The following is a 25,582-nucleotide window of genomic DNA, read 5'->3' as shown; positions in this document are numbered from 1 at the left end:
TGTTGCTTTTATTCTTTCTATCAAATCCATTTTTATTTCTTAAAATGTTTTTGAACCCACTCCTTCCCGTTTCCACACTCACTACCGAGTAGTTGCTCACATTGATATCTTCCTTCAGCTGCTTCACAGGATGGATATAGAACTCCACACTGGCCTTGGACATTACTTTCTGCTGCCCATTTGGGTTTGGGCTAGGAATGTAACCAGTGTTCTGATTGTGTTGCTCCTCTTCAGGAGGAGCACAGTCCTGAAATGGACTGTGAGTTCTGTTTATGCTTTGATTTTTCTTGTAGGTTTTCCTTAAATGACTGAATTCCCCTCACAGAGTGGAAGCAGGCACTGTTTGCAGGTGGCCTTAGGTCAAAGAGGAGGTGCTGGAGGCTGGGGTTGAGCTAGTAAGGGGGAGAAAGCGAGGCACAGAGGTAAAGCAAGATCCAGGGAGCAAGGCAAGGTCATGAATAAGCAAGCAGAGCCCAGGATGGAGAAGCATGGGAAGGCACTGGGATGCAGCATGCAAGTTGGAACAGGGCAGACTGTTCAGAGCAGAAAGGTTGGAGAAATGCTCCTGGGAGCTGTCAGACTTGCTTCTGTGCAGGATCAGCCATTAAAACAGAACTATGTGTGTAATCGGCATTAATGCATAGAGAAGCAAAAGCATAAATCAAAGAAAGACTGCCTAATCCTGTGTTGAAATATCATATTAACAAGAAATTTCTATGGCTTCCTCAGTCCTGCATCCAGTTTTATATTAAAATACCAGCTTGGCAACTTTCCCTCAAACTACTGGGGTCTCTTGAGGCATCTTTAATGTTGTACTTAAGCCAGTGTGGAAAAGATCGCCTTTGCTACACACACTGGTAATACAGCTCAGCTTACAAATGTAGCAAATGGAAACACAAAGACACCACTTGGGGACTTGTGCAGATTAGATCCACAGGAAACCTTGCCTTCCCCCTCTGCTCCCACCCAGTCTGAGGGACAAGCCTTCTTGCCACAGCTGCAAAAAATTAACATCTGGCTCCTGCCAAGAAAGCAGGTGACAAGCTCAATGGGTCTCCTTGAGTTTGCTTTTTGCCACAGCAGGAACATGGATGGCCTGACTAGCCATTTGTTCGTGGAGCTAGAAGGACTTTTAAATGGGCAAGGAGGGGAGGTGAGTCGGGAAGCAGAAAATGGCATGTGGGAGCAAGGGGTGGGGGTGGGGGAGAAAAAAACCAGAACAAAATCCAGGTGATAGGAACAAGGGCCACTTGCATTCACCCAAGTGATTGGAAACAAGCTGACTCATGCAATCCCAGGAACAGCTGAGAAGTTTTGCATGCATGGCATGAATTCTCTAACGAAGAAGGCAAGCCACCAACTCTAATTAACCTTGTACATTAAAAACAAATCTGAGTATATTGATCAGGTGCTTGCTACTGAAATTGATCTGTATTGCCACGTGCCCCAATAGCTGGTAAACGGCATCAGAAATGAGAAACCCGGGGGATAGGGGCAGAAAGACCCTCCCTTTATGGGGTACAGTTCCAACCATGTGGTTTTCATGTTGGGTGCTGTGGGTACTCTAGACTGGCTGAAGAGATCTGTACCATCCACACTGCCTGCCTGCGTGACTGTCTTCAGGGCTTTACACACAGAGGGATCTTCATAGTCTTCAAGAACAGACAATCCTACTGGCTTGCAGAATTTCAAGTGCTAGGGTGGCCAACTGCTGATTGTTAATTGTTCAGGCTGGTAGTGGGCATCTGTTGGGTTTGAGAAATTCAGGATGGGTGCCACACCCCCTTACTCATAGTGGCTGGGCTCTGGTTCTGTGGGGCTGAAGCTCATTTGTCTCTCTTCTTGGAGACAATCTACTAATAACCTCACCAGGTCCCCACCTTTTCCCCCAGACGAAGAGTAGGTCCGAGAATCACAGCATCCATGAGTTCCTCCCCTGTGTGCTAGGTCCTGCTTATTTGTATTTTGATTTTGATTTTTGGGTTTCTGAGGCTCTATGCACCCAAGGCTGACCTAGAACTCAGCATGTACCCAGGGTGGCCTCAAACTCAGATGTTTTCCTGCCTCCGCCTCCAAACACCAGGATTACAGAAGTATACGATCACACCAGGTTCATGTTTAGTACTGACCGAAAGGGCAAAGATACTGAACACCAGTAAACACATCTCGCCATGGTGTCCCAGCAAATAAAGTTGGTGTTTTTACAATGCCGAGATCCCTAAGGTCGCTTAGGGTCAGACTATGGCTCTCCAGCTGTCTGTGAGTTTCACCTCTTGAGTTTATTCTTTTAGCTTTCCTATATACTTTCAAACAGCCTTTCCAAAAAAAAAAAAGAAAGGCTGACAGGTGTATTTGCTACCTGTGACCAAAGCACTTTATTTCATGCAGATTCATATCTGTCAAAGTCTCTTTGATAGATATTCAAAAGAAATGGTGGCTCCTGTGAACCCAGTAGGTTGGGCTCACAGTACATGAATGTTGGTTCATAAAACTCTTCTGTCCTTTCCAAGGCTCATTACTTAGCACCATATCTTGTCTTCCTCATCTTCTCCTGCCTTGACGTTCCTCTTATGATTAATTTGTTGTTCATTTTAACTCTGTTCTCAAATATCCCCAATGTATAATAAATGGGAGATGTGTTATCTACAGCCCTGATTACCCCCAAAATATAATTCACTCTGTCAAGTCTTGCGGGATGCCAAGTTTTTAGTTAATACATGACATATGTGTATTTGTCTAGCAGTCTTTAAGAACAAAGGTAATAATTTGAGAAGAAAAAAAATACAGTAAAATACCAAAAGTAATGGGGGAGGAGGCGATTAGGTCATAAGCAGAGCCTTTAGGCAAATAGAGGTCCCTTACAAAACAGATTGTACATGACACTTCTGCTCTGTCTGCCTAAAAGTTTACAGCAAAAAGGGAGGCGGGTCCTCACATTGCAATCTGCTGATGCCTTTATCCACCTTGACCTCAGGCTTCCCAACCTCCTGAACTCTGAGACGTAGCATTCTGATATATAGCATTCACCTAGCCTAGGGTATTTTCTTTTTTAAAATTTATTTTAATTTATGTCTATGTGTGTGCTTGCTTATCTGTATGTGCACTAGATGTGTGCAAGTACCTCTGTAAGCCGGAAGAGGGTGTTAGACCCTCCGGAACTGGAGTTACAAGTGGTTATGAGCCACCTGGAATGGGTGCTAGGAATGGAGCCCAGGTCCTCTGCAAAAGCAGCAAGCACTTACACTACACTCTGAACTGCTGGGCCATCTTGGCAGCCTCCACCAGGTAGCCTGAGAAGCAGAGATGCAGGGAAAAGGTGTGTGAATTCAGGAAGGAACAAAGGAAACTGAACCCAAGAGCTTTAGCTAAGTGTTAGGCCATGTTGTTTCCTACATTTAATTAATTCAGTCCTAGCAGTTTGACTAGGTATATGTCATTAACGCAAGTCACACCCATAATTAACAAAACAGATGGCTTAAAGTCAACTCAAAGCAGGGTTATTAAAGTTTTATTTGAACTGACACATTCATGCCATCAAAGCAACATTTAAAAGTGCATGTGAGCAAATACTGCTCTGATGATTTCTCTTTGATGAAATAAATATCTAAAGTGAAGCCTTGTCTTGTACCCAGAAATTCAGCTGAAATTTGGTGCCAACCTCTAAAATTTGAAAAATGCTGCTGTTTTGTGCTTTGTTCCATAAATGTTAAAAAAAAAAAAACCCTATAAGATAGAAGCAAAATTTTTTTGTCTACTTCCTTAGTTTTTATTACTAGTTGTGTAAGTTGAAAACATAGTGCAATTCAGCACTTCTCTGAATATATTTTATGGAACATTGGAGTGATGTTTTATAGCTTGAAAAACAAGTCCCAGGGATCAGCTGGTCAGTCTCAATAAAATGAGAACATTCACAAAAGCATCCAATAGCCAAGGTGATCTCAACCTTTATCTTGTTTCAATTTTGCAAAGAAATGTAAAGATTTTTAAAAATTGTTTATGGTATGTGTGTGTGGTGTGTGTATATGTGTGTGTGTGTGTGTGTGTGTGGTGTATGTATGTATGTGTGTGTGTGGTGCATGTATGTGTGGTGTGTATATGCGTGTGTGTGTATGTATGTGTATGTGTGTGTATGTGTATGTGTGTGTGTGTGGTGTATGTGGTGTGTGTGTGGTGTATGTGGTGTGTGTGTGTATGTGTGGTATGTGTGTGTGTGTGTGGTATGTGTGTGCGTGTGTGTGCATGTGTGTGTATGTGTATGTGTGCATGTGTGTGTGTGTGGTGTGTGTGTGTGGTGTGTGTCTGTATGTGTGGTGTGTATATGCATGTGTGTGTGTGCATGTGTGGTGTGTATATGCATGTGTGTGTGTGTGGTGTGTGTGTGTATGTGGTGTGTGTGCGTGTGTGTGTACGTGTGTGTGTGTAGTGTGTGTGTGTGCTGTGTGTGTGGTGTGTGTGTGTATGTGTGGTATGTATATGCATGTGTGTGTGTGTGTGTGTGGTGTGTGTGGTGTGTATATGCATGTGTGTGTGTATGTGTGTGTGTGTGGTGTGTATATGTGTGTGTGTGGTGTGTGTGTGTGGTATGTGTGTGTATGTGTGGTATGTATATGCATGTGTGTGTGTGTGTTTAAGTGCATGTACCTGCAGAGACCAAAGGAGAGTGGTGGCCATCCCAAGACTGGAGTTAGAGGTAGTTGCGTGCTTGGAACAGAACTTGGGTCCTTTGCAAGAACAGTGCCTGCTCTTAACCACTGAGCTATCTTACCAGCTCTCAGGTACAGCATTAAAATAAAAGCACTTTTTTGTGATATTTTTTAAAAAGTTACAGACTGTTCTCAAACTCGTGATCCTCCTGCCTCTATCCCTTCCACATAACCCTACTGGCATCCTTCATCACAGTCAGCAAAGAAACAGAAAGGAGCTCCTGTTCCTAACCTAGAGGATCATTTCTTGAGTTATTTTCTCATTCTTCTCCATCTATAATACCTCAATGGCAGCGCCCCTCTAAGACCATTCTTCCTCTAGGGACCATGCCACCAAATTCTTGGATGCCCCAAACCCTTTATCTTGCTCATATCCACCCCTCCCTTTTTAAACATCATTTTAAGTTTCTTTCAAGAAATCCCTGTCATGATCCACGTTTCTAAACAGCTAACCATAGTTAGTGGGACCATGATGTTACTACCAAATTAAGTGGAGATAACGTCTATAAACTTTGAAGTTTTCATGGCAGTTACATGTCAGAAAGAGGCAAATTAGTTACTGATACACAAATGATACTTGGAATCTTTATTTGAAAATGATGTATGAAGGCCATTTCTATTGATAAAAATTGGCTGCTTTTGAAGATTTGCCACATATTAGCATAAAAAAGCTCTGAGAAGTGATTGAGAAACAAAGAACTTTATTTCTTTCATTCCATCTAATATTTTTTCCCAAGTGGATCTCAGAATGAATTCTTTTGATTATCTCCTATCCTCTCACATACAAAAGCAGCCTTGAAACACGATTTGAGTAAAATGGCTTTAAATAGTAAAAGACATAACAAAAGTAATTGGAGCCTATCATATACACAAGTGGCTGGCTGGATAGTTTCCTGGGGACAGTAGCCATCTGATTGTGGTCTGCATTTTCCATATGCCGTGTAGAGTATTACCATTTCCCACCTTGTCTTGTGGGCCACTGCCAACATGTATGGCTCAAATTTAAAGAGGCCACTGCTTTGGATAGCACTTGTCCTTGGATGGGTTTTCCTAAGGTGTTTTGACTTTCAACATTAGTCAGTGCCCTGAAGTAATATGGCTATTAACTTATTCACTGTTCCATAAGAATAATGGCTCATGGTGAAAAGGGTGTGATTGGGGTAAATGGACTTGTCCTTAGCTAGTGTATGTGAGCAAGCTCTCACATGGTGTGGTGGTTTCAATATGCTTGGCCCAAGGAGTGGCAGTATTAGGAGGTGTGACCTTGTTAAAGGAAGTGTGTCACTGTGCGGGTGGGCTTTGAGACCTTCCTCCTAGCTTCCTGGAAGCCAGTCTTCTCCTGGTTGCCTTTGGAACAAGATATAGAACTCTCATGCCTGCCTGGACACTGCCATGTTTTCTGCCATGATAATGGACTGAACCTCTAAAACTGTAAGCCAGTTCCAATTAAATGTTGTCTATTGTAAGAGTTGCCTTGGTCATGGTGTCTCTTCACAGCAATGGAAACCCTAACTAAGACACATTGTAATTCTGGGGAAGACTGTGAAAAGAATGATTGGAGCTGCATGTGCTCATGTAGCATCCAAAACCTCATAGGGATTCATGGTTAAGAAGCAAGAAAGGATGAACAATTTACACAGTTCAAGGTGTCAGCCAGACCTGATAAGATTTGGAAGTTTTCCAGAAGGTTCCTCACCAACAGAAAGGTAGCATATAAAAAGATTTTAGGTAAAAAATGAAAAAGATTCTTGGTGTCTAATTTACTTTGAACTGTTGATATTTGGATTGATGCTGGATGTGAAGATTCAAGTCTCTCCAAGTTGGGAATTTTATCACCTATTGGCCTTTTGGCTAAGATCAAATGCCAAAATTTGTCTCAACATAAACTAGCATTTCTACCTAAAGATATTCAACTTATAGAAAAAAAAGTATGTGCCTAAAAATAAATTTTTATATTATATCCAAAGGTGGCTATCATTATCCCTCAAACATTCTCCAATTCTCTGGTCCAGAGCCAGGGTGTATATAGGTGAGGGATTGTGTCACAGGCATTGAGGTATGTGCGTACGTGCATGCATTTGCATGTGTATGTGTGTGTATGTGTGCGCGCACGTGTGTGTGTGTGTGTGTGTGTGTGTGTGTGTGTGTGTGTGTGTAAGCTCTGTAAAAGCTAGGATTGCATGCTCCTCCCACTTTATGGTAACTGAAGCCACGTGACTAGCTTTAGCTAAGGAAGTATGAAAGGAAAAACCACATGGCTTCCAGGCAAAAATCTTAAGGACAAATACATAATTATCCATAATGAGCAAAAAGTTAAAAATTATTGTTTCATGTCATCTAGGGTTGGGAGTGCTTGTTACTGCAGTTTTCACTAACTTATTCTGATTGGTTTACCACAACAGAACACTAATAGTCCATGAACATCATATGGTAGAAAGTTTAGACAAAAAGAAAACATACAGATGGCATGTTAAATATGCACTTAACATGTGAAATTGTGTTATTTGGGGGGTATATTGAACCTTCAGAACTTTGAAACTGGAGGAAAATAATTTTAAAAAAGAATATTTAGTGTGGGTATTATGATGGTTTGCATATGCTTGGCCCAGGGAGGGGCACTATTAGTAGGTGTGGCCCTGTTGGAGTAGGTATGACCCTATTGGAGTAAGTGTATCACTGTGGGGGTGGGCTTTGAGACCCTTGTCCTAACTGCCTGGAAATCAATATTCTGCTAGCAGACTTCAGATAAAGATGTAGAACTCTTAGCTCCTCCTGCACCATGCCTGCCTGAACACTGCCATGTTCCCACCTTGATGTTAATGGACTGAACCTCTGAACCTGTAAGCTAGCCCCAATTAAATGTTGTCCTTATAAGAGTTGCCTTGGTCATGGTGTCTTTTCACAGCAGTAAAACTCTAAGTAAGACAGGTATATTGATAGATGGATGGCTATGTGAAACGTGACTTATTTATACCACAGAATATTGCTCAGCCTTAAGGAGAAGGGACACATTGACATATGTTGCAGCATATGAAGACATTATACTATGTGAAATAAGTCAGTCACAAAAATGTAAATACCATGTAGTGGAACTTAACTTAGGATAGTCAAAATCGTAGAGACAAAAGACAGACCTGTGGATTCAGAACCTGGGAGAGAGGGAACGTGGAGTGCTTATTGGGTATAAAAGTTCAGCTTTACAAGATCATACGGAAATATGGAGACATTCTGCGCATGTGTTCAGAGCTGGCCACTCAGCAGGCTGTATGTGTGTATGAAACCATAAAAAGTATAGAATAAGAGGTGATGAGTTTGAGAGGGTTGGGGATATGGGAGGAACTGAGGGGAGAAATGAGGCAGATACTTTGATCATATACGGAGTATACGATGGTGGAGGTGTGGAAATGAACACTGGCAACAACTGTACAGTATACAACTATTGTCGCGACCACCCTCGACCAGCAAGAATGACGCAACACACTCTCGGGCTCTTCTCCAGCAGTTTATTCAGGAACCTTGAAGAATCTTCTGACCCCGAGGAAAGCCAACCCACAGGTTAAATACTGTATGGTCAGCCAACCAGGTAAAGCCACGTGGTGCTATCTAACAGGCCCACATAGCGGAAGCAAGCCAGTTGACTCAGCCCATAACCAAATAAGGAGTTGTTTACTTCAAGAGTGCTCGCCATCAGACTGGCGGGGGGCGGCAGCCAGCGCCATCTTTGAGGTGTGGTGCTTCGCAGCTCTCCACAGACTATCATACAGGAACTACTGCTGAACTGCTTACATTCCAATAGGTAAGATGGTAAACTTTATATTATGTGCATTTTGCTGAGATTAAAAACATGGGGGAATGTTTTTATGGACAGAGACCAAAGACTCCATTTTTCCCTTTTGGGGTAAGTCATGTCCTTTCTGAGCTCGAAGGGTACCTCAAGTCTCTCCTCTGAGAAATGGAGAAAACAAGTGATTCCTGGTATTAGATGACATCCTCCTTGTCCCCAAGAGGCCGCCTGATGGCCAGATGGGAGCCATCATCCTGGAACCTCTGCCTCTAAGTAGAGCTGGGCTCTAGAAGTTGTAGGGCTTATATTGCAGTTTGGGGACATACTACATCCTTCCTGTTTCTCCCTGTGGAAACAAAAGCTCTTGTCAGAGCAAAGATAAATCTTCACTAAACCACAGAGAGAGGATTCATCCTGATGAACCCTGCAGGGCCCTAGCAAGAATCGTGGTGTCTTCTCTCAAAACATTAGCACCCAGACTTTGGACAGTGAGGTGGCTCACTGGTAAGTGCTTGCCTTGTATGCACAAGACCCTGGACTTGATCCTCAGTGCTAGTCACTAAAGAAGTACATAAAGAAACCCATAGTGCCAAGGAAATGCCACATTCAACATCCAGCTTCCTGTGCCTGTGTCCTCTTCTCTCATGACAAGATGGCACCTATGATCCCTCTCCTGCTGTCCTTGAAAATAATGAAGATGACAGGGAAGGAAAGCTTCACCACAGGGAGCTCTGAAACTACAATCTTCCCAACAGGGTAGGAGGGAGCGCAATTATCTGCAAAGGCTGCAATTAGTATTGTCAGATGTAACCTTTGTTCCGCGGCGAGAGTCCAAGGCACCACGTCATCCCCTAAGACCTACTGCTCAGTCTCTGACAAAGGTTTTGACCTGCCATGTGGGAGCCTGTGCTTACTATATCACATGCCTGTATTCCCAAAGGACCCATCTCATTCCAAGACAGTGATGACACCAGAAGGAGATGCAGACCTACGGCACTGTCACCAAATCAATCCCCTTTGGGCTGCCTCTCAAAGAATCTCCTGCCAGATTTTGATGAAACCACCACTTCTGGAGTTCATGAGATGGATGTGGAGAAAATCCACTTACAGCTGAGCTGTAGAGCAAACTCTTCAAGATACAAGTTGAAAAAAAAAATCCACCCGCATACCATGCTCGGATAAATGGTGACATTGACACTTGAGTGTACACACGGGTGCGTGCAAGTGTGCGAGTTTGACTGGGAAATCTTCCAGACAGGACAGCATCCATCTCTGCAGTGTAGAGCATTTGTGTAGGGGGTGGGTGCAGAAGTGGAATCTACATTTTAACAATGCTGCTTTTTTTTCTTCCTGTTTCACAGTCAACTGCCATTTTTTAAAGCATCTGTTCTGCGAGCCAACAGGGGAGGGAGCATATACCACTCTTAAGTGCTTGGAGAAGGAGCTCTAGAGAAACGCTGCCCACTTAACTACTCTTAGCTCTGTGAGTGATTACAGGGTTTGAGCTATTTCTGGCCACATCTCCTTGTCTATGAAAAAAAAAAAAAGGGAAGTCGTTAAGCAGAATGGGCAATTGTACATTTAGTAATTCGCCTTGAGTCAGAAAGTCTAGACACTCCCCTGGGGATGTGTTTCTATGACCTTCAAGACTCTTTTGTAACCCAAAAGGCATTGAGCAACCAGATCTCAAAGTAAATGACTCCAGAGCTCCTGGTCAGGACACGGGATGCATAGTGAAAGTGCATGGAGCCAGTGGCTGGACACAGCCAGTCCTGCCCTGAACAGGTGAAATAGCCAGAACTACCGGATCAGGCAGGGCTAGGTCCCATTTGAATGCCATTGATGTCCTATCACAACAACCTGAGAATTTGACCTGGGCCTCTGTTCCTTCTGTTGAACACCAGCTTCACCATCAGAAGAGCTATATTTATTGGGTGCTGCTAGATGCCAGACATACCAACCCCTGAGTCACTTGCACTTCATGGTAGTGCTGCGGGCTAGATGGATTGCACTGGTAGGTTTCAGGGACCCTACACCTTTATTGCTTTTTGGATTTGTTTTATTTTGCTATCTTTTAACATTAGCTGTTTCAAGGTGCATCATAGAATTGATGAGGACGTGCATACATCACATCAGAGTGTACGCTTTCACATCTTTTGCCATAGCACGTACATTAGTGGCACGTTAGATTCAGTGAGGAAGCAGAGACAGCGATCTGGAAACTGAGGCTTGGGTGTATGAAAGAACTCACCCAGCCAGAACTATGATTGACGCAATTTCTGGAGTGGAGTTCCTTGAAAGGATTTGGACTGCCTGGATTTGATAGTGGAACTGACTGTCTTGCATAATTACTAGATGCTAGCTAAAAAGGAAGGGGAGGGGGACTCACTGGGTTTGCAGTCCGGTTTGTCTGAGTGCTAGCCCCGTGACTTCAGTCAAGCCTTAACCTTCCTGTGTGTCTTTATTAATGGTGACAACAATAACAATAACTAATCCACAGGATTAGAGTGGGAGTTAAACAAGGCAGTACATGCAAAACCCTTGGGGTTGTGTCTGACATGTCTGGAAATTCTCCACTGAAATTTAGCTGTGATGAACTTTCACATGTTTTGAAAAAAGTGCAACTAAAGAATGTGTTCAGCAACTCTTCTCCCAGGCCCTAAAATTATCTTCATTCCAGGAGAGGTGCCTTAGCTAGATTTTGGGAAAGTCATTTTTTTTTTTTTTTTGTTCTGTTCTGTTTCTTCAAAACCAAGAGATCAAGTAAGATGAAATGGGAGAATATTCTGAGGGGAAGTGGCTATCCAAGGTAGGGAGGCGGGACAAGAGAAAGGTTAGCCTGGAGCAGTGAAATCTGGGGCAGCCTTGGGCAACAGCATTTAGTTGGAGGAGGTGGGAATAGCAAGGGGGTTGTACTAAGACTGGCCTGAGATGACAGTTGTGCCCCCCCACCCCCCCAGAAAATGGTGGCAGATCTAGGGACTGGAACAGAAACATGGTTTCCACTCTCCAAGCCCTGATTTCTTCACCATGGAATGAATTGGGTAGGTCACAAGTAGCATCTGTGAGATGGAAAGGGAGAAATGAGAAGCAGGTGAGCACAGGAGAAGGTGGTAAGGCAGTCCCCAGAGCCTGTGTCTAGGAGAGACAAGGGAGGAAGTAAGACAGCACCCAGAGCCTACGTAATAAGTACAGTGTTTCCTGGATTTTGGCTTCTGGTTGGGGGGCGTAGCAACAGGGTTCATGGATTGTGAAGTAAGGTGACTTTCTTTCTATGGCTTTTGCAGCAGAAGTTTGAAAACTAATGTGTTGAGGTGAGGATGAGAGTCGGTAGGTCCTGGCTGAAAATTATGCAGAGGACACATTTAAAGTGACTCATTTCATATTAACAAGTGTATTCATGGTCTCACTGCTCTGACAGAGGGAAGGGTTTCCTTTGGCTTCTGGTTTGAGGGCCACCCAGTCCATTAGGATGGTGGGAGTGTGAGGCAGTTAGTCTGTGGTACCCTCACTCAGACAGCAAAGAGAGATGCAGGCTGCAGCCAAGCTTGCTTTCTCCTGTTTTTCCATTGTGTTCAGTCCAGGACTCGGGCTCATTGCTTTACCACGTCTGCTAGACCTCACTGGAAACACCCTCACAGGCATGCACAGAGGTGTGTCTCCTGAGCCATTCTAAATCCAGCCAAAGTGACAATGAAGATTTGCCATCATAACAAAACAAAGACTCCTCCCCCCATGTCTACTTGCTATAGGCTCTCAGACACGCCTTTATGCAGAATCAAGACATGTTTCTGCAGCTCTGTGTCTTCTGGCCTTCCCTAAACATGCACCCTTAACTTCACCCTAAGACAGAACCTTTTCTTTGTTCAGCCACTTTGCCAATTCCTGTCCCTTCCTCCCATGTCCCTCTATATGCAGTGCCTTAAGCCTGATCTTTCCTAGGATGAGAGCCAGCTGCAAGCTCCACCCAGGAAGACTGGCCCCGTTATTGAAATACAAGTGACCAAGAGTAGTCTGGCTAGTCACACTCCAGGATGCTCATATCAACGCAATGCAACCTGGGACCTGACCAAGCAGTTCAATTTCACACTCAGACCAAAAATCAGGAGGAGGAGAGGATCCAGCCCAACAAGCCCCATTTTTGCCTCTGCACAAAGAATCAGGGTGACTAAGGAATGCTTGTGTTTTCAGGGGATCGACCACTTGAGGGCAAACGCTAGAACTTTAAGGAATAGATAGGAACCCTAAGCCACACAGGTGATGATAGTCTAGAGAGGAACACAGCACACGGCAGCAGAGACCCTGGTTTTGTGTTCCAACCTCTCCAGACACAGGAAGCAGGGAAGTCAAGGGTTCTTCCATCACCACCCACAGACTTTAAACTCAGCCTGTCTGTAAAACCGCTCTGCTCTACAGAAAGAACACATGGTAAGTCTCTAACCCCCAGGGCCCAATTTGCCAGATAGCACAGTGCCATTTTAATGGAATGGAACCATCACTAGATTCCATGTTGCCCTGGGATCAGTAGACAGCCCTTTCATCAGGGCAGCAGCTACCGGAACCCCAAAGCTATCTACAGTCTCCTGTGCAGCCTAAAGACATGTCCCTTTGCAAAGCACAGCCTCAGGCTCATGGCTTTCACTGTGTCTCTCAGACCTGAGGACAGGTGCTTCTACTGCAAGTGCCTCCAGGATTTACAAAGCTGAGGCATGACAGGATGGTACCGGTATAAAACTGGATAGATGAATGGAACAGCATGGAATACCCAGAAATCAGCCAAGTGATTTTCAACGAAGGTAACAAGAAGACACATGGAAGAAAGGGTGGTCTCTTGGATAATAAGTAATGATTGGGATAATTATACATACACAAAAGAATGAAGTTAGGATATTACTGTTCTCAAGGCTATGAAGCTATCAGAAGAAAACACAGGGGGAATGTCGTAAGTCATCAGCATGTGAAAAAGAACTTCAAAGCCACAGGCAATTACAGTGAGAATACACAGATGGCTTGAATCCAACAAAGACGTTTCTGCCTAATGAACAGAAGCATGAGCAGAATGAATAGACAACAAGTGAAACAGGAGGAAAATATCAACACACCATCACCCAGCAAAGGATCAATATTCAGTGTTGCAGTCTGAGAGTCACTCTACAAACCATGGGAACACTGATCTCAGACAGGTAAGGTTTATTGAATGGACATCCAAATGCTGGTCAGGGACATAGCTCAGAATTACCTGAGCTATGCCTACAAATATTTCTCATGGCAGGCTTATAGAGGAAAAACCCCACAAAAACCACAATGAGCTCATACCAGAAGCAGGAAGTGTTGCCCAATGGTCAGCTCTGATTCAAGCTATTTTAGACATAGCAGTTCATATTGACCTTTAACGTGATGGGTCCTGTGTAAAGCTTTATGGAATTCCTTAAGATTAACAAACCTCAAAACATATAGAACATAACAGAGGATTTGGTCAGTATGACCCTGCTCTGAGTCAGGTTATTTTTCTGTGTCATTGACTGGCAGGCATGTTATAGCAACAATATGAAATAGTTGGCAGGCATGACTACAGCTATGCTGGGGTGCGGGTACAGACCTCAACATTCAGAATATATAATTATCTGATTTAAACTCTGGATAAGTGATCTCAATATCATTTGTGTTTAAAAAGGAGACATAAAAATGGGCAAAAAGAATATAAAAGAAAAAATACTCATCACTAGATGACAGGGAAATGCAAATTAAGGCCACTGTGATCCACTAATTTCACCCTAATTAGAACTGTTATTATTGAAAAGTCAAGAACAGAAATTAACAAATGCTGGTAGAGATGTAGAGAGAGGGCAGATGGTTTGCATCACTACATCAAACAGTGTGGAGGTTCTCCCCAGAACTAGAAAGAGCCTACCCAGTGACCCAGCTATCCCATTATTAGTCATGTACCCAAAGGAAATGAAGTCAGTATGTCTAAGATCCTTGGGCTCCCAAGTCAACTGTAACTTTATCCACACTAGCTAAGTCGTGGATGTTTCCAAGGTGTCTATCAGCAGATGAGCAAATAGGGAAAATGTGCTGAGTGTCTTAGGGTTTTATTGCTGCAAACAGACACCGTGACCAAGACAAGTCTTCTAAGGACAACATTTAATTGGTGCTGTCTCACGGGTTCAGAGGTTCAGTCCATTATCATCAAGGCAGTGGCATGGCAGAGTCTAGGCAGGCATGGTACAGGAGGAGCTGAGAGTTCTACATCTTCATCTGAAGGCACACAGGAGAAGACTGGCTTCCAGGCAGCAAGGATGAGGGTCTCAAAGCCCACGCCCACAGTGACACACCTAATCCAACAGGGCCACACCTCCAAATACTGCCACTCCTGAGCTAAGCATATTCAAACCACCACAGCGAGTATACACTATATATACATGCACTTTTAAAATTTAATATTTTTGTTTGTGGCAATGTGGATAAAATCAGAGGACATCATGGTAAGTGAGAAGACAACATTGAGTGTTCTACAACACTGGTGGTAGCTGGGAAAAAAAATGGCTGCACGTAAAAGGAAAGGGAAATTCTTGCTATTAGAGAGGAAGAAGACAGAGGGGAGATGGGAAGGGTTAGGTTGCATGCACCAGCACAGAGCTAGAGGGCACAGGTCAAATCTAACACACAGCAGGGTAACTATACCCTACACAGTATATTTCAAAGTAAATAGAGGAGGTAAACATGATAAATATCCTGATCTGGTTATTATAAACTGCACAATGCAGCAAATTCTACACTCCACAAATACGTATTATAAAATAGCATGTATCCACTTAAATATGCTTCAATAAAAAAAGGAGTCTGGCTAGCATGGACTCCAAATGAAGATCTAGCTTCCAGATTGAGAGGGGTGACGGAGCCAAGAAGGAGAGATCTAACTCCCTTTCTACTTGAAGTGACCAGTGATAAGTCTGGATTAAGTGTTAAGTCTAGCATTGTTTCCAGAATGTTTACATGAATGTGGTTTACAGCAGAACATGGGATCAAATACCCACTTAAATCTGAGATGCTCCTTCTCTGGAAATGTCAGATGGGTCCAAGACTATTTGTATGAAGTGACTCTGAGAAAGATACTCGGCATGGTACCATCAGCTGATGGCTGCACTTGTCCAGCTACATGAGTCTGTGCGTGTTCTAAATTACTCTCAGTGTCAACGTTAAAAACTAAAAGTGATTGGAACTCATTAATAAATATCATGTGGCTGCTCCCAGAAGAAAGAGAAATCAAAGCTCACCACCATGGTAAAGTGGAAGTCAGCTTGCTTTAAAAATGGTGAATGACATACTGGTATCAAGACTGGTTGTAATAGTACAAGTCCATAAGGCCCACACTTGAGGCTGAAACAGGATAAAGACTTTGACGCTAGCCTGAGCTACACTGTGAGACTTGTCTCAAAAAATCAAAAATACCAAACCAAACCAGCAGATTTGAAAAATTCATTAAAATTCTCTCAAGATTAAAGAAAGTGCTAAAACTGGGCACTGCCTATTATAACGAAGACTTCACACACAGAATTCTCTAGAGTCTGGGATTTTAACTCTATGATTAAGTACTTGGCCAGTGAGAGGTTGTGAATTTATGAGTTCAATCTGCAGCCCTATAAGAGAAGAGTACACACATACTAAAGGGAAGGGGGAGGAAAGAAACGATGAAAACATGAGCTTGGGGTGTGGGTCTAAGAGGCTAAGAAAAGAGAATATTAGGGGCTGGAGAGATGGCTCAGTGGTTAAGAGCACTGGCTGCTCTTCTAGAGGTACTGAGTTTAATTCCCAGCAACCACATAGTGGCTCACAACCATTTGTAATGGAATCCTATGCCCTCTTCTGGTGTGTCTGAAGACAGTGACAGTATACTTGTACATACAATAAATACATCTTAAAAAAAGAAAAAGAAAAAGAGGTTATCATATTTGAAGTTACCCTGGGCTGCATATACAATGAGACCATGTCCTTAAAAAAAACAAACAAAAAAAAAGTAAACTAAAGCTAAACAGGCTTGGCATGGGTGTTCATGCCTAGCCACAGGAAGGTCAAGGCAGGAAGATCAAGAGTTCCACGTTATTCTCAGCTCTCTAGAAAGCAGGAGGCCAGTCTGAGCTACATGCTGGCTAATAAAATGCTGCTAGAACATAACCTCACTCTTTAAGGAAAATGGGTTTTGACATGAACATTAAATTTTTCCTGCACTTATATGAACCTAACTACCAAGTGAATTCAGACATAAAAGTTGTACTAGGAGACCTAGGTAGAACTCAGCAGGAGGTAGAAAGAAAAATTGGCCTGGGGTCTAGCCAGCCTCAGCCTAAGACTCTGTCCCCTAGAGAGGAGCCAGGAGGAGGCCTGGTTCCTAAGCAGCCATCCCCCAAAAGCATCTAGAATTTCTCCTTTCTGAGCCCCTTCAGGGCTTATAACACTCTGTGTGGAGCTTCTGTGGAGGGTGGGCAGCTTTCCTGCTTTATGAAGAGGCAGCTGTGGCCAGATCAGGTGTTTGAAAAGCACACTGAGATTTTTAAGGCAGCAGCTGGTCTTTCTCCTCTAGTGTGTAAGCAGTCCCTACAGGAGTGATTATATCAGTTCATTAAGGTTCAGAGGAAATGGTGATGGGGAACAAGCACAGAATCTTAATGGCATGCAGCTATGATTAGGGCTAATAGTCGACTGCCTTTTCCAAGTTTGACTTTGAAGTTGAACACCATAAAAAGGAGAATAGGGGATCAACTTGGTGTCCTCTAACAGAGCTCAATTCTGGGGCAATCCAAGATTTCTGGGGAGAAGAATTCGGAGCTGGAAGGATCTCCCAAAGTTGTTCCCTTTTGTGGCTGATTCCTCTTCACCCTCAGGATTGAAGAATGGCCAGCTAACAGTAGAGAAGGTTCATGGGAAAAAAAAAGAAAAGACCAGACCTTTCTTTGTTCATATAAGTCACAGGTACAAGACAGGGGATGTGGGGTTGGGCAGAAATAGAGATGAGAAAGTAAAACCACCTGTAAATCTGCTACCAAAAACCATGTCAGTCGTGTGGTGGTTTACCTCATTAATCCTCTCACTGTGGAGGCAGATGGATCTCGATGAGTTAGAAGCCGGTCTGGTCTACATAGGGAGTTCCAAGACAGCCAAGACTACATAGAGTCTTTTGTTTTTCCTGTTTCAAAGGAAGAAAAAAGAAAAAAAAAGAAACATCTCTAATATATTAATACATGCTGGTATATCATTTTCAAAATGCTTATAAGTTGATTGCATAAATATAATTCTCATATGCATATATAAATAGGCATGCAGTCATAAAATATATTTTCCTTCCAAATAGTATATTATAGATTCTTTTGTTCTGTTTCTTCTTAATAATAAATGAATATTACAGGTCCACAAGTATATTTTATCATGGTAAATAGCTACTTGCTAGTATCTTCATGGTGGATTATGATATATTAGCCAGTCTAATTTTAGACCTTTACATTTCAACAGGTTCTTGTGATCTTTTGAGGAATTCTGGGAGATCCCTGCTTGGGCTTGAGGTTTTAATCTTCTCTCCCAATGTCTCCTTCCCGACAGTGAAGAGCACTCTGTTGCTTGCTTCTTGCTGTGATCTGAGCTTTATTTTTCTAGAGGTGAAGCCTTTAGTCAGGAAGGGAGAGCCTCCTAATTGGGATTAGTGGCTTTATAAAACAGATCTCAAAACTTTTACTCTCCCTCTATGCCCTGAGAAAACATAGATAAAAGCAGACATGAGAGGCAGACAAGAGAGTTGACTGTCCACCAGCAAGTGTGTATGTTCTTATCTAAGTAGTCTCTGTGTAACCTTAACCTTGGACTTCCTAGCCTTCAGAGTAGTAAGAAATACACTTCTATTGTTTATAAGTTTCACAGTGTATGGTGTTCTGTTATGGTCTCTAAGATGCTCCTGATACCAACTGAGCATATTCACTGCAGAAAGCTGATATATTAAGGGTGGGGCGGAGTTAGTTCCATGAAAGAGCAACTAAGTGAGCATCCTTTCATGTAGCTATGGATTGTGTATGGGTAAGTATGATTACATGTATACACTATATGTGTGCATGCACACATGCGATATACAAGGACATACTCATTTTGTTTTAAGCAGAGTAGATGTAGATTCATCAAGGAAAAATGAGAAAGAACTCATGAGAATGGGAGGGGTTCTGAGGGAGAAAAAATTCCTGAAGGACATGTTTTTAAAGGTGTCAATGATATATAATTCTCTGTGTTTTCACAATATATGGCAGAAATCCCTCCACAGGTCATTAATATTTGATTCCTACATGAAGTTCTGTCCTAAAGTTTGTCATAATTCATCTGGGTATTCGTCTATTAATGGAATTGGTTTCCCATCAACTTTCAGTTATTAAAACTAAGGTTGCAATGATCATTCTTGTACACAGGTACTTGTATACTAGGGTTTTTTAATTTCTATAGTTTATGGTCCCTGGAGTAGAACTCTGCATAGAATTGCATGTGCGTGTAAATTTTTAACACAGGTCATAAATCGCCTTTACATGTGTCTGCCAGTGATAGATGAGAACGCCCTTGCCCAGGCTCCCATTCCTGATAGCAATAGGTGCTATTACACTTCTTTGCTTGCCACTGAGATAGGTATCGTCATAGTCATTTTAATTTCCATTTCTCTGCCCATTAGGGGAACCTGAACATTTTATCTTACTTGCTCTTCTGGCAATTGCCTTTTCCTTTCTCCAACCCATTTTGCTATTGGGTTTGACTGTTCTTATCTTTTTAAATTGTAAAAGAGCTGTTCTTAAATTATAGATATGAATTTGAATCCGTCATTTGAATTTAAAGAATTTTCTCCAACTTATTTGCCTTCAGACTTTACATTTGATATCTCTCGAGCTCCAGGTAATGCCTAAGAATTTGGTGCATATAGACTCGTAATGTACATGGTACACAAATTCTGCTATTAATTAAAAACATGTCTTCCAGGCCAAGGAGATGCTCAGTAGATAAAGGCACTTGCCACAAAACTTGAAGACCTGTGTTCAGTCCCTAGATCACACAGTTGTCCTCTGATTTCCACACATACTATACACACATATACTATAAGCATGTGCATGTATTGCACATGCTCATATTCCTACCACCTGCTCCATGCATGAATGAATGAGTACACTGTAGTTTTTTTGTTTGTTTGTTTGTTTTAAAGATTTATTTTATTTATTTTATGTGTATGAGTACACTGTAGTTGTACAGATGGCCGTGATCCATCATGTGTGTGGCTGCTGGGAATTGAACTCAGGACCTCTGCCGGCCTGCTCGCTCTGGCGTAATTCACTGTAGCTGTCTTCAGATGCACCGGAAGAGGGCGTCAGATCTCATTACGGGTGGTTGTAAGCCACCATGTGGTTGCTGGGATCCGAACTCAGGACCTTCGGAAGAGCAGTCAGTGCTCTTACCCGCTGAGCCATCTCGCCAGCCCCCATGAATGAATATAAATAAATGACAAAAACATGAACCCAATAGCACCAGAAAAGAGCAAGTGGTTAGCTCTTACCATGACCTTTTCTCTGCTTGGTTTTTTTTGTTTTGTTTTGGGTTTTGTTTGTTTGTTTGTTGGTTTTTTTTTTTTTTTTTTTTTTTTTTTTTTTTTTTTTTTTTTTTTTTTTTTTTTTTGGCTCCAGAAGAATCCAACATGGCTGGTGCTAGGGCTAAGAAGGACTCCAGGTAGGCCACATTTACATACAGAGTTTTCATTTGGCATAATATGAAAAAGTTATCACTTTTTTTTTTACACAATGGCCTTGGTCTTTTTTTTCTTTACCTGGGATTCTACAAATTCTGAAATTGATCAATAGATTTATCTTGTTAATTAACAGCACCAGTCGTGCCCACTGATACAATTCAAACCTGACTTTCTCAGTTCTCAAGTTTATTATGAAAATACTGCGGTGACTTGAGCAGTAACATCATCTTACAGTACTGTTCAGAACAACTCACCAGGTTTTCTGACAGTAACAAAGAACAATGCGGGGCTGAGATTTGAGAAGGGGAGAAACTGAGTGCAGACAAATCATACAATTAAATTAATGGTATCCCTGAAAGATACACAAGAGGGGAGGCCTTGGTACTTATTTTAAAATGTTCATTAAGCTCCAATGACTGTTTGCTATCCTCATCTACAGTCATGCTGAGTGAGCTGCAGCTAAGTGGAAGTCAACTGGACTCACAGGTGTTAATGTTTACATCCTACATCTGCCATCGCTCAAGAAAGCAAAAGTAACTACAAATAGCTCTATGCCAGAAACTGGATTCTTGACCAACAATGTGGCGTCAGCATGCAACGAACTGGTTCATTCTAAGGTGGTCACGGCTGTTGATGACAAGAGGCTTTGTATTTTTATATGGTACATCTTTTGGTCCGTGTGAAAACAAGTTTTTTGAATGTTAACTATTTTCTGACACTTTGACTCTTCCCATTTACATTAGGTCAATATACAGTTCACGGCAGTACTGTACAAGTTTACATTTTCATTACAGGAAGTAGTCTGGGGTACGACGAGTGACATGTGGCTCGCCTCTACGAGGTGCTGGGTCAAACTGAAAGAAAGAACACTTAAGAGTGTCGTCAAAGGTCCATGATTTCAGCTTGGTTACCACAACGATAGCAATAGTTTGGAGCGCTGAAAATTGTTACTACATTCCGGTCATGGCACCAGTTATATCCCTCCATCACCAGCTGGTGAGCTCTGGACACCAACGTGAGGCCATTGGCATGATTAAATGTCTCAGAAATATCTTGGCCAAAGGATCCCCCAGCCACTGCGGTCATCTGGATCTGACCACAGCAAGTCACACATTGGACCCTCATGAGGAACTTCTTGTAGGCAATCAAGTGGTGCTTGATCACTGGATGTGATCCAGTTGTCTATGGATGGCGACAGACCACCATGTACACAGAAGATCTGCCCATCCACCAAGGCAGTGAGAGGAAGATAGTCAAAAAGGTCTGTGAAGTATTTCCAAACGTTTGCATTTCCGTATTTCCTTAAACACTCATCGTAGAAACCATAAACTTGTGTGATCTGTCTGTTTTCGTGATTCCCTCGGAGTTTGGTGATACACTCTTGGTAACGAACCTTAAGAGCTACAAGCAGTGTAACTGTTTCAACGGAGTAATATCCTCTGTCCACATAGTCTCCCATAAACAGGTAATCTGTATCTGGTGACTTACCACCAATTCTAAAGAGTTCCATGAGATCATGAAATTGCCCATGTACATCTCCACACACAGTGACTGGACATCGAACTTTTTGCACGTTGGATTCTTTTGTCAGGATTTCTTTAGCCTTCTCGCAGAGGCTCTTGACCTGGGACTGGGAGAGCTGCTTGCACTCGTTCAGCTGCTCAATCCACTGGTCCAGCTCCTTGGTGAACAACTTCTCGCCCATGATGCCCCCCACCCGAACAGGTTGCAGCTCCTCCGTGCCAGCCGCCACCTGCACCCAGGCCACAGGCACACACCGCGGCTGCTCCTCTGGGAGCTTCCTGTAGCCCCAGGTAGCTGCTGGGCGCTGGCGCCGGCCGCTGTGCCTCCTCCTCTGCTCACTCTAGCTCAGGATTCGGCTTTCTGTGAAGTTATTACTTAATTACACATTCATCTGGTTATTAGAACATAGTGCAGGTTTGTCCAGGTCCTATTTTTGCCCCATAGTAGGATTTCATTTTCATATATTTCTGATTTTTATCATTACTGTGTTTTGGATGTTTTCCTTATTTCCATGTATAGGTAAATTTTGCTCATGTAGACAAAGCTAAGAAAAAAAAAGAAAAAAAGATTTTATCTCTTTATTTTTGTGTCTACTCAGTTTATCACATTCTCTTTTTTACCTGTTTTGTTTTCTGCTAGAGTTTATTGGTGATGTCAAGCATAAAACTGTATTACCAAACAAATCACATTTCACCTCTTTCTTCCACATTCATACTGTCCATATTATACAACATATGTACTGTGTATGCAATAATTTCCTAGCATATACAGACAATATTAAACGATAATGACAAGGTTCCTATCTTGTTTTTTACATTAGCAGGAACTATCATGTTTAGAGACAGGGTCTCATGTAGCTCAAGTACACCTCTAACATGCTATATAGCCAAGGATGACCTTGAATTTTTGATCCTCCTGCCTCCACTTCCTGAGTGCTCGGATTCCAGGCATGAGTCACCATACCTGCTATATGTGGTACTGAATATTGAACCCAGAACCTCTTACATGCTAAGTAGGTACTTTACCAGCTATATCCCAGTCCCAAAATTTCATTTTTAATAAAACAGCTCAATTCGATTCTTAGCTGTAGTTTCTCCATGCCTCTAGTTTTGTTTTCTCTTTCTTAGGATCCAGGCCAAGCTCAGATTTCTGGGGGTAGTTGCCATTTTTATAACAGAGAAAGTTGCCACAGCTAGTTCATTCAGCTCTAAAGTCCATAGCTCTTCTCCTTGTATTTATTGGCCAAAACCAATAAAATGGCCAGATGAAGGGCTCGTGGTGGTATGATGTCAAGGTTGTGGAGAATTATAATCTACCCACAGGCAAGCCAATAAGTAACAAACAACACAGTAGACTCTACCACAGCTCACCATTTATGATTATATTTGCTGCTGCTTTCTCACGTATGACCTTCATGGCTTTCATTTCATTGTGAGCTGAGTAAATTCTTTCTATGCCTGTGGCACTTGGTGTGCGTTTTACGTAGGTGTCGGGTTAATCCAGACACTACCATCCACAGACGTGGTGCACTTGGTTTTTTCCTTTAGTTTGTTGATGCAATACAAATAATTTCCCCATAATCAACTCTTCTTGAGTTCCCAGAGTAACTATACTGAGAGCTGTGAACTATTCCCCTGATAATCCAGTGAATTCTACTTCATAAATTAGAATAGAATTATTCTATAGAATTATTGTTCTTTTCCTCATCAGAGTAATTAGCTAATAATGATCTACTCTGACATAGTTTCAAGTTTGGCTTTTTGGTGTTGATAATCTCATAAGATGAATTTTGGTGTTTTAAATTTTTATTTTCACAAATTAAAATAATTTATTGGCATTAATTTGTTGAAGTATCTCCTGGTCAAACTTAGTTCTTCTACATTGTTGGATTCTAATGCTTGTTTGCTTCTCTCTCTCTCTCTCTCTCTCTCTCTCTCTGAAAGACAGAATTTGCTGGAGAGATGACTCAGTTAAGAGTACTGACTGCTCTTCTAGAAAACCTGAGTTCAAATCCCAGAAACCACATGGTGGTTCACAACCATCTGTAATGGGGATCTGATGCCCTCTTCTGGTGTGTCTGAAGACAGTATACCTACATACATGAAATAAATGAATAAATCTTTTTTTTTTTAAGGAGTATTAATGGTAAATAAGATTTTTTTTTAAAAAAAATAGACTTTTTTAAAAAAAGAATTTTATTAAAAAATCAGGCTTGCCTCAAACTTATGATCCATCCACCTGCCTCAGCCTCTCAAAAACTGGGGTTACCAGGGTTTGCCACCACTCATAGCAATTTAATGTCTCTTTTGCTTAATTATCTCTTTCTTATCCTTCCCAGTTTGTCTGTGGTAAGTTATTTAAGTTTTCTGCATGTGTGTGTGTGTGATATGTATGTGTTCATGCAGATGTGTGCTTATGTGCATGTAAGTAAATGTGAGTGTTCAAGTATGCATATGTGTATTTGGAGGCTAGAGGTCAACCTACAGCTTTTTGGCTAATTCACTGGCTCATGCTTAGCTAGCTTTCTTATGCTGCCCAGGACAATCTGCCCAGGGAATGGCATTGCCCATAGTGGAAAGGATCCTCCCGCATCAACTGAGGCAGTCAAAACAATCTTCCACAGATGTACTCATAGTCCTAGAACATCCATCAATTGAAACTTCTCAGACCACTCTAGGCAATGTCAAGTTGACAGAGCTAACTGGGACAAAGGGTTTTAAAACATTTTTATTTCTTTTACAAAATGCAACTTTTGTAAATAATTTCTTGGTGGTTCATATTATCTAATGTTTTTATCACTCTCCTTTAAGACTGGATAACATTTTGAATAATTAGTGCTATTAAATGTTTTGGAGATAATGTTATGCTTGTGTGTTTTTGAATCTGTCTCAGTGTATACATGATTTAAGAAATTGCAGTAGCGATTACAAGATAAATGATTAACCATTTTTGTAAATTTTCATTTTGCATAATATGTAAAGGTTATCACTTAATTACATATTTCATCTGGTTATTAGAAATGTAGACAAATAAAATGATTAATTAAGAAAGAAATCAGAATTTATGTGGTAATGAATATTACTTTTCAAGAACATAGTGTAGGTATCTCCAGGTCATATTTTTGCCCCATAGTAGGACCTCATTTTCAGTTCTGATTTTTATCAGTACTGTATTTTGGATGTTTTCCTTATTTCCATGTTTAGGTAAATTCCCAAAGTTGTTCCCTTTTGTGGCTGATTCCTTTCCACCCTCAGGATTAAAGAATGGCCACCTAATAGTAAAGAAGGGTCATGGGAAAGAAAAGAAAAGAAAAGAAGAGAAACAGAACTTCATTAGAAAGCCCAGACTTGCCTCAAACTTATGATTGATCCACTTGCCTCAACCTCCCAAGAACTGAGTGTATTTGGAGGCTAGAGGACAGACAACATTCTGCATCATCCTTGACCACTCTACCTTATTTGTTAAGCCTGAATGAAGCCCACCAACTCGACTAGGTGAGCTGCCTAGTGAGCTCCTGGGATCCATCTCTTTCTGCTTCCCCAGAACTGGAATTGCAGATGCATGCCTCCCATCTGGCATTTTATGTGAGTGCTGGGATCCTAACTCAGGTCTTCATAGCTACAGAACTGAGCCACCTCACCCATCCCTAAGACTTTTGCTTCCGAAATAAAATTTATATGGAAATCCTTTGTTTAGCAATAGCTTTCAAATGTGTGTAAAGCCTTCCTTTATCATTATCTTTTATATTTTTTGTGTGTGATCATCTTTCTTAATTCATTCCAACCTTATAATTTTTTTCCATAAGCATGTGACTGA

The 25,582-nt window shown here is 41.9% G+C and overlaps 1 pseudogene; it reads right to left on the bottom strand.

Annotated features, from left to right (window-relative positions):
- Positions 1-20,295: 20,295 nt before the first annotated feature.
- LOC116075901 lies at positions 20,296-21,958 on the bottom strand (annotated as a pseudogene).
- Positions 21,959-25,582: the final 3,624 nt, after the last annotated feature.

This window comes from Mastomys coucha, unplaced genomic scaffold (assembly GCF_008632895.1).
Source record: "Mastomys coucha isolate ucsf_1 unplaced genomic scaffold, UCSF_Mcou_1 pScaffold4, whole genome shotgun sequence".
Classification (NCBI taxonomy): domain Eukaryota; kingdom Metazoa; phylum Chordata; class Mammalia; order Rodentia; family Muridae; genus Mastomys; species Mastomys coucha.
The sequence above is the reverse complement of the archived record's forward strand: the minus strand, read 5'-3'. Positions and strand labels throughout refer to the sequence as shown.